Source organism: Capsicum annuum, chromosome 10 (genome assembly GCF_002878395.1).
Source record: "Capsicum annuum cultivar UCD-10X-F1 chromosome 10, UCD10Xv1.1, whole genome shotgun sequence".
NCBI lineage: Eukaryota > Viridiplantae > Streptophyta > Magnoliopsida > Solanales > Solanaceae > Capsicum > Capsicum annuum.
The window spans coordinates 155,408,587-155,417,355 of NC_061120.1; the positions used below are offsets into that span (position 1 = coordinate 155,408,587).

Below are 8,769 nucleotides of genomic sequence, written 5' to 3' on the forward strand. Positions count from 1 at the left end.
TTATTTTTTTATCTTTCCAAAAAAAAAAAAGAAGGAAAATCTAAACTGCCAAATCACCGGACATTTCCTACTCCCTCACATTCACTTCCATCATGTTCTTCATTTTTCCATATTTTACGAACAACTCCCCCACGTTCCCCATATCACATGTTCACATTTCTACACTACACCCACAATACTCCCTATAACAAAATATACATGCACTAGAAAAAAACACAAACTCGCAACATATGAAAGGAAGAGAACTTATAAAAATTAGAGAAAAGAAGCGAAAAAGAAAAGTAAAAAAGTACAAGACACAGAAAAAAAGAAGAGAACAACTTAAAAAAGGGGCAGAAAAGAGAAACAAAGAAGACTGGAGAAAACAAGAAAACAAAAGGAGATTAGAAAAAAGGAAATAAAAAGGAAAAGGGTTAGAGTTTGAGGTAGGGTTTCTGTTTTGAGTTTTCTATGGCAGCATTCCTGTTTCAATATTCAATTTAATTCATTACACGGGTTCTTATCCAACTCTGTACCATGCTTTTATAAGTTTTCTTGTGAATGAAATACGAACAACGTTGTTTATATGAATTCGTGTATTATATAGCAGGGCAGTTGATTACTTATCTGAGATCTTATAATGAATTTGTATATCTAGTGATTTGAGAATTTACATGCATATGTTCATGGATTTGGCAATATAATTTAGAAATCTCGATATCTTAGTGAACAAGTTCCAAATATATATATATATATATATGGAAAAGGGTCATAAATATCCTTCAAGTCTTGAAATTAGTTCAAGAATACCCCTCATTTATCTATTGGTCAAAAAATCCTTTCATCCACCTCTTTGGATCAAATATACCCTTATAACTAACAGAATTTTTTTAAATCATAATTAGAAATTCCATTATACACGTGGCAACTTTTTATTGGTTGTAAATTAAATTAATTAAAATATTAAATTAAATTCAGATTCAATTAAAATGCCCAACCTAAATCCTAATTCGCGTTAGGAAGAATTACTTAGATGGTACTATTCCAGCTAGTTTTTTCAAGTTACTTGCACTGGATAGGCTTGAACATGCAACTATTTCACTGGTCAGCTGCCAACGGATATTAATGTGAATAATTTCACTAAACTTGTACTTTCCAACAACTGGATCACTAGGACCATTCCTCCATCAATAGGGAGCTTGAATAACCTAAGGACTCTGTCAGTTGATATGAAAAGTTTATCCGGTGAAATTCCTGAAGAAATAGCAAATTTAAAGAAGCTTATGACCATCGACTTGAGTGGCAACAATTTAACAGGTGAAATCCCGAGTTCAATGGCTCTATGTTCAGAACTAACATTGGTTGACTTGAGTAGAAACCAACTTGTTGGTGAAGTACCAAAAGAAATCACCAAATTAAAAAACTTGAACGCGCTCAACTTGTCAAGAAAGCAACTGAATGGCGCCATTCCTGGAGAAATTGGAGGGATGAATGGTTTAACAGTTTTGGATCTTTCTTACAATGATCTTTCTATAAGGTGACCGACCAACAGATAGTTAAAGTTCTTCAGCGGCAGGTCTTTTGAAGAAAATTCATCACAAAACGACCACAAAATCCATTCTGAGAAGTTTACAACTACCCAGTTGGTGATTACAATAATCATCTTAGTCACTGTTGCATTGCTGTTGGCAGTTACTGTGTTGTTCATCAAGAAGGAAAAGTTCAAGAATTCAAAAATTTGGAAGTTAACAGCATTCCAGAAACTTGATTTCAGAGTTGATGATGTTTTGGAGTGTTTAAGAGAGGAGAACATAATTGGGAAAAGGCGGGGCTGGCGTAGCGTATCGAGGGCTGATGTCAAATGGCATCGACATTGCAATTAAGAAACTTGTAGGCCGAGGAACCGAACACCATGATCACGGTTTCTCTACTGAAATCCAAACACTAGGAAGGATAGGGCACAGGAATATCGTACAATTATTAGGATTTGTCTCTAACAAAGACACAAACTTATTGCTGTATGAGTACATGTCTAATGGGAGCTTAGGTGAAATGTTACATGGTGAAAAAGGTGCACATTTGAAGTGGAAGACGAGGTACCGTATTGCTGTGGAAGCTGCAAAAGGATTGTGTTATTTACACCATGATTGTTCGCCTTCGATTATTCATAGGGTTTGGGTCGGGCATTTAATTGAATCCAAATTTAATTTAATATTTTAATTAATTTAATTTACAATCAATAGAAAGGTGCCATGTGTTTAAAAGAATTTTTAATTATGGTTTAAAAAAACATTTTTAGTTATAAGGGTATATTTGAACCAAAAACGTGAATGGAAGGGTATTTTTTGCCCAATAGGCAAACAAAAGGTATTCTTGAACCAATTTCAATACTTGAATGGTATTTCTAGCCCTTTTTCGTATATTATATTATAAAATATTAAAGTGTGAAGGGCCTTAGAAATATTATTTGAACTTTTTGTCTTTCATTAAAAGTCTTTGCATTAGATAAAATAGTTTTTTCACTATTTTTTCCTAATATTTAAGAGTTGAAAATTAATTAAAAAAATTTTATGGTAAAATCTTTCCTTATTAGAAGTCATCAGAATTTCACTATTTTTTCCTAGTTTAAGAGTTGAAATTAATTAAATATATTTATGGTAAAAGCTTTTCCTTATTAAAACTCATTAAAACCAATGATAACTAATATTTTTTCCATTAGCTTAAGAATTTAAATCAACTAAATTTGATTTTAATAATATTTGAAAAATCTAAAAATAAATATAAAATCGTTAGAATAAGAAAAATTTAAGAAGTATCATATTTTTAAAAATTTTAAGAACATAATAAGAATGTAATTAATGATTTTATAAAAATTTGACTTTAAAAATAAGAAAAGATTTTAAATATATATATATATATATATATATAGACACACACACAACTCTTAGGATACGCGCCTCGTGCGTGCTCTTCGTTCAAAGAGTTCACTTTGATAAAATTATTTTAATATTATAAAAAAAAATATGCTTGGATTAATAAGCAAATTGATGTCTATTTAAATATGAAAACACTTAAACAAAAATTAATATATTTATATAAAATCATATAAAAGCATTAAAAATAATTTTAAACTAATTAAAAAAAACTATCAAGATTATAGAACGGCACCCTAAATATGAGAAGAGAAAAAATTAAAAATCAAAACGTGTAAGATAATATATATTAAAAACACACGATTATAGATAAAATTGATATACTTTACGTAGAATGTGGAATATATATAAACAACTTTAGACTACAACAACAACAACAAACTCATTACATTCCCACATCGTGGGGTCTGGGGATGGTAGAGTATACGCAATCCATACCACTACCTCTAAAGAAGTAGAAACTAATTAAGAAAAACTACCGAAGTTATAGAACAATACACTACTAGAAAAGAGGGCTATGGGAATGCTTATTTAGTGATGGTTCTTGAACCGTTACTATAGATAAACTATGGCGACGGTTTTAACCATTGCATAAAGTAGTCTAGTCTATTAGCACGAAAAATAATTAGAACTGTCACTATATCGTGTTCTGTGGGAACGGTTTTGACGAACCATCGCTATAGGCATCTTTAGCCATGGTTATTTTTTGGCGAAAAATAATATTTCTCAAAAATTTTCCCTCTAATATTTTTTTCCCGCTTATTTTAAGTTAATAATAATTATTAATTAAAAAAATCTGTATTTTGGCTTTAATTAGGGTTTAGAAACCCCAAATCGATACTTCCATAGTTGGACTAATCTTTCTCTTCGTCAATTCTTTAATATCATGTCGATAGTTGGACTGAAGATCTTCAATAGCAGAGACTTCGATAGTTGGATACATCTTCTTTTCATCAATTCTTCATCAGTTTAGTTCAAGTGAAGGATTATTATACTCATCTTCTTCTCCGTTGAAGATTCTGTGAAAGAGAAGATCGTCGCTGAGCCTTTATCCACTGGAGAAAATACCATCTGGCCAGCCACCAACAACCATCAAGCACCACTGACCAGATCCACTAGAAATTTTTTTGTAAGATTTCTTTTACTCTCTCACTCCGATCTTGACGTGCCCCACCGGCGGAAAGCCTTAAATTGACAACAAAATTTTCTAGTATTTCTGTTTTTCTTTTTTTGTTTTTATCACCTCATTTTCTCTTTATTTTCTTTGATACGAATTTCTCTTAGTTCATTACTGTGTTTATAGTTAACGGGGGTAATTCCTTGAACTGTTGGTTGTGTAATTTCGTAAAAGTTTTGGGATTGTGCTGGGATTAAGAGTTGTAAGTAACAAAAATAGGATTTAGGGTTCTCTTGGGAATGTTCAATTTTACTGTTGGTTGTGTAATTTAGTAGAATTTTTGGCTATTAATTTAATTTTCGCTTAGTTTATTACTGTGTTTATAGTTTGATGTGGGTAATTTCTTGAGCCATTGGTTGTGTAATTTAGTAGAAGTTTGAGTTTGTGCTGGGATTAAGAGTAACGAAAATGGGATTTAGGGTTCTCTTAGGATTGTTCGATTTTACATATTGAATATCAACAGGGGGTTATCACAATTAACCCGAAATTCCAATCAATCCCTTTTTGTTTGTTATGTCTTTAATTTGCTTTTAATAAGTATGGATAATGAAGTAAAGAGTGACAAATTAGACTATTTCTTTATTCTGTTTAGAAGAAAATAAAGACACAGATAGTGTAAGCTTTATGCCTTTAGATATGAGAGGACAAGTTTTTTTGAGAACATAAAAGGGATTTAGCTTTTTCTTCTTAAAGAAAGAAAGAAAAGAAAAAAAGAAATTCGAGTGTATATTTCCTTGAAGAAAAATTAGATTCGAATGTTGGCCTATCTATAGAAGATGTCCCTTTTACGTAGGGCTAAACTATTGTTGCAATTTACCTTTCAATTTTTTCTTCACTTTTTTCTTGCATACCAGGCTGCTGGTATTGCTACTTAAAAAGTAATTTTATAACTTTCAACTTTTATACGAATTCACACTTCTAAATCAAACTTCAGATATAACATAAAATACAACACTAATGCATGGGCCTCTTCCGTCTAGTATCAATAATAGTGTCCATAGCATGCTTCATCCTCTGTGTAAGAACCTTATGAGTTTATATAGAGTGGTACAACATGACAGGAGTCTAAAATCCTTTACTGTTGCATGGTTATTCACTTTAGGAATTAGTCACACGGTGCAGTTAACTGTCTTATATATATTGCCATCAGTAAAATATCCTAGCTTTGCATTTGTAAACTCATTCATCTTCTCTTGTTACATGTTTGATAAGCTCTGACTGTTGATGCTTATTAAGTGCATTTTCATTCTTCATAACAGTAGAATCAATAGTTAAAAGTGTCAGCTGTAGTGCCTAAAAACTTGGTATAAATACCCATGACCTCTTGTTGTACTTCCTCCTATTTAGTAAGCATATTACCGTAAAGGAAAATTAAGTGTCTGGTAGTATTTTGAACTTGCCTTTCTTTAAGGATGGTAAAGAAATATTTTGTATTTACATTCCTTAGTTTCAGCTTTACTGGAACATTTCTGTATTATACAGCTTTACTGGATGTAACTTTTTCAGGCGCATGAATTACTTTTGTTTAAGTTGATGTGGAAACACCTTAATCTTTCACTTCCTATTCTGAATTTATGAGATAGCAGCTGAGATGTTTTCTTTCTTTTGCAAGTTCTTTCACATTTGAAAAGTTCTGATATCTGTAATTCTGAGGGAGTCAGGAAAGTGACATTAATAGAAGCCATTTGTCTTGTGGGGAAAAAACTGAAGGAGGCAAAGATCAAAGATACAGGTATGCTTTAAGTGTCTTGTATTCTTAATTATGCACAATTACTATATGTTATCGATTACAATCTCAGGAAGGTTGTTATGCATATTACCAATTTTGTTTGGTTTCCGATCAACTCTTTTCAGATTAATACAACAAGAAACCTAGTTGGATAATAATATTTTACTATTATCTGATAAGTTTAAGTGACTTTGACTGTTTTACTGTGCTTTTGGTTTCACTTCAGTATTCTGAAATTTAACTTGTTCCATCTTAATTTTATACAGGTTTGTATAAAAATGAACCAAAAAAAAGAACCAAGAAGAGCCTACAAAAAAATAACAAAAGAGCAAGGAACAAGATATTTAGTAAACCTGGATCGTTATCAGTCTTGGCAAGGAGAAAACAACGTATGCTGACAACAAATGACACTGTTCAAGCTATACGATCAGAGAAAGAAAATCTTGTAAAGTTAATTGAACAAGAGCATCCACCAGTAGCACCACCAGCACCACCATCTAGAGAAATTAAACAGTCTACAGTGGAACACCATATTGTAGAGGAGCAACAAGCAAAGGATGATCAACTTGTGCAACATCAAGTTCAAATGACAGTTTCAGCCACTCCTACAACAACTGAATATTCTGAAGCACAAGGTAATATATATCTTAGAAACTTATTGAATTCATTCATGACTTATAATTTTTTCTATTTTATTTATAGCGGAAGGACATTCAACTAGAAAAACAAGATGCAGAATACAAATGCACAAGGTGCATGGTCGGCAAGAGAAAATTGATCCTAAGATACTAGAGGCATTATCAAATCCTTCACCAACGGGATCGACTGCTACACTATCAGCTACAAGGGAAACAGTCAAAACCGTCAAGGTTAGTGTTTGAAGCTATAATACTAGTTGTTGTGTCATGATATCAAGTCTAGTGAAGTCGTGTGGGACTCTTTTGATTCACTAGCATTGTTGATATTTGTTGTTGTTAAACTCATTTTCTAGCTACAAAACCAAGTGTTGGAAGTCTAGTGAAGCCGTCTGGGGCTCTTTCGATTCACTAGCATTGTTGTTATTTTTTGTTCTTGTTGTTAAACTCATTTTCTAGCTACAAAATCAAGTGAAGCCGTGTATGATCATTTTCGATTCACTAGCACTTTGTTGATCATCTTATTGTTCTTGTGTTAACTTGAATCTTTTGATACACACTTAATCTTATATCACCTATGCTCCAAAACTAATCAGAGTACTCAAAGTTTTAGTCATGAATTCTCTTATGATAATGATCCCTTCATATTTGAGAAATATATATTATCTTTTTGACAAATGCTAGCGCGACAATGGTCTAAAATTAATGTTTTGTATTAATAATTGAACGATCTGCAGTTTCATAGTTACCACCATTGAACTTATATTGCCTATGTGTTTTTTCTTATACATTAATTTGCTACAATCTCGCTTTAGAAAATGATTTGATCTTTTTCTTCCCTGCGCTTCCTTTTTTTTCGTACTTGTCATTATAAAGTTTGGTTGTTAAATGATGGAATAAGAAAAATTGAATCTTAGAAATGTATAGTTATTCCTGAGAAAGTAATGGCATACATTATTAGATTTTTGTTTATTACTTGTTAGGATCAAATATTGGAAAGAACCATGTGTAGTCTTGGAGTACATTTTGCCAATAGAGGCTGAACCTTTGGTGAAAGTGTGAATTCAGTGACTAATAGAACTGTTCCATGTGGAACTTGATAGCCTACAACCTTACACTTTTGTGATGATAAATGAGGCACTAGCAATGGGGTTGCTGGATGCATCCATAATGTCTCATTGATGATGCATCAGATGTAAGGAAGTCGACACAAATCGGATTCATCAATTAACCGGTTTAGTCTAACATGGTTGTTGATTTCAGTCTTTTCTTTCTTTAATATTTCTAGATTGTCAAGCAAGTGTGAAAAAACCCATTCAAGTGTTATAACTGAAGTGTGAAAAATTCCATTCTTCTTGTTGTTTTGAGAAAATGGTGAAGTTTTTTGTTTAAACACTTTTGGTTGTTGTTGCTGTTGTACTGTTTGTTGATAGTTGGTCTTTTTACGTTTTTTTTCCTTCTTTTTCCACTTTTCTTGACCTTGAATTTCATGTAATGAAAGTGAATCACTGATTTGGTGACTACTACCCATTGGTATGTTATATGGAGCCGCAATTTTGCCCTCATTTATAAGCAGTTTTTTGGTCTTATCACTGCTGTTATGCTGTTGTTTTTCACTATTTTCAGCAGCCTTTTTTATTGTTTGCTCTTCTTTATCTCATAATCCCCTCTGTTAATTGTGCAAGTCATGTTGTTAAGCCGTTGATGCTTACAATAAGTTAGAAATAAGTTTAAAATTAGTATTACCGACCAGGTTTCTTTGAACAAATTTTTGCAATTTTGCTAGTCGATAAATATCTAGATGAAATTGGCTATAATGCCAGGTAAATTATGAACTTGTAATCTGTTCCAGGTTCCCAGTGATTGCCCATCTAATCACTGTCTTTGTCTTGAGGAAATGAGATGAGACTTTAGTCACTGCCTTTCAGCTTTCTACTCCTATGGGATTTTCTTTCCTATTACATATTCTAACCATGCTTTGAGGAAATGAGATGTGCCTTTTATTAACTTTAATTTTGTTATTCTTATTGTTGCAGGTGATCATGACATAGAAGCTGGCGGGAACGAAATTGATGACTAGATTTGACCTAAGAGATCGATTACATTGGCTGCATGTTACACTAGTTCATAATGAAAAACTTGTGTATGTTTTGATTGGGATTGATCACATTTGACCGAGTAGTTTCAAACATATTTTACTTTTGAACATTCAAAACTTGTGTATGTTTTGATTTTTTGAATGGTCAAAAAATATTTGGTTTCTTATTGGACATTTTGGGAATTAATAGATTCTAGTACTCTTGATGACTAATATAT

At 32.1% G+C, this 8,769-nt stretch overlaps 1 pseudogene; it reads left to right on the plus strand.

Annotated features, from left to right (window-relative positions):
- The first annotated feature begins 987 nt into the window (after positions 1 to 987).
- Positions 988 to 8,533, plus strand: LOC107852430 (annotated as a pseudogene).
- The last annotated feature ends 236 nt before the right edge of the window (positions 8,534 to 8,769 follow it).